Source organism: Palaemon carinicauda, chromosome 17 (assembly GCF_036898095.1).
Source record: "Palaemon carinicauda isolate YSFRI2023 chromosome 17, ASM3689809v2, whole genome shotgun sequence".
Classification (NCBI taxonomy): Eukaryota; Metazoa; Arthropoda; class Malacostraca; order Decapoda; family Palaemonidae; genus Palaemon; species Palaemon carinicauda.
In genome coordinates, this window is record NC_090741.1 from 99154583 (window position 1) to 99156674 (window position 2092).

A 2092-nucleotide genomic window follows, 5' to 3' on the forward strand; every position below is an offset into this window, starting at 1 on the left:
TTTATAGAAATTCTAGCTGGTAATCTTTGCTCCGATTCTTTTTTTTTTAAATTAGCAATAAATAATTTGTTGTATATATGTATGTATGTATACACACACACACATACACACACACCACACACACACACACACACACACATATATATATATATATATATATATATATATATATATATATATATATATATATATATATATAATATATATATATATATATATATATATATATATATATTGGTGTATATTTATATATATGAATATATATATATATATATATATATATATATATATATATATATATATATATATATATATATATACTATATAATATATATATATATATATATATATGTGTGTGTGTGTGTGTGTGTGTGTGTGTGTGTGTGTTATACATAATTAAGGGAGGAGGCTGTATAATTCATACATGGACATAGGAAAATCTTTTGATAGAACTGGTAAGAAGACTATGTGCTGGACCCATGCAAGGGAAGCTTTTGTCATTTTTTATAGGCGAGAGACTGAAGTGACTAGTTTCAGGCGGAAATATGCAGATCATGGGTAAGCTCCGTCATCTGTTTAATGACATTTTGAAAATGATTTGTAGAAAATGTGACCTGAAATGATTGTGCATTTGTTTATGTTTATTATGATTCAGTGCTGATTCAAAACAATGAAAAGAAATTGCAGAAAGTGTTAAATGAATTTGAACATTTTTGAAACGGAAAAAGTTGATGGTAAATTTAAGCAAGATTAACGGTGTAAGGGTGTTTTGAATACCAGGAGAATTGAGTAATTAAGGTTAATATGGCTGATAGGAAAATTAAGTAATAAATTCATGTTTGGGATAGATACATCTGAAGACACTTGGATGGGATGGGTTTAGCTATAGAAAACTAGAACATGAATGGTACAGGATGAGTGACATGAAACATGAGAGGTTCGGGCTCTAAAAAGGAGCTATTTGCATTTTATTTACAGGTATGGCATAAGAAGAATTTGGAAGGCAAGGTGTACAAAATATATATAAGAGGTGGCAGAAAATTTATCGCACTTGGAGAAACAGCTTAGTATATTTTAAGGTGGTTTAATCATGGGGACAAGTATGGAGGACGATAGGTTGGTGGAAAGTGTCATTAAGAATTTCAAAAAGAAGTGGAAAGCGTGGAAAGCGCGACTTGCTCGATGTAAGAAGTATTAGAAACATGTGGCTTCAATAAAAGATTTAATGTAAGAAGTAATAGTAAAAAGGGGTTCAACTATAGATATTATATGAAAAGATTTAGAACGAATGTTTTCAGCAATAGATCAAATATAAGATGTATTAGAAATGAATTGTTTCAATAATATATGGAATCATAGACAATCGATCAATTAATTGGAAGAAGCATTAGAAACAAAGGGCGTCAATTATAGATTAATTTCAAGAAGTATTGGGAACAAACGTGGCCAATAGTAAGTGGAATGTAAGATGAATTAGAAACTATCTATTTTAGGAAATATTAGAAATGAATGTCTAGCAGCAATAGACGAAATGTTGGAATGGTCAGAAACGAAGGCTACAACAATAAATACCATGTAAGAAGTATTGGTCGCAAAGGTCTCCAACAATAATAGATTGTTGGAAATTCTCAAAACCAATGGCTTCAAGCAACAATCGATGGAAAGTTTTATGTAATTTAAATGGTTTCAATCAACAATAAATGGGTTGTTTGAGATAATTCAAATCATTTCAAAAGTATATCAACTTCAAGAAGAATAGAAACGAAGGGCTTCAGTAATAGATGAAATGTGAAAAGTATTAGAAAATGGCTTCAACAATAAATTGAAATTAAGAACTACTGCAAATGAAAGGCTTCAACATAGAAGGAATTTAAGAATGTATTAGACACAAAGAACTTTAGCGATAGAGGAATATAGGAAGTATTAGACATGAATGTCTAACTCAACCATAGGTTGATCACAAGAAGTATTATAGCCCAATAACTTCACCAATAGAACAATGACAAGAACTATTAGAAATTAATTGCTTATACAATACATCAATTATTGTAAGAAGCACTAGAAATGATTGACTTCACCAACAGATGGAATA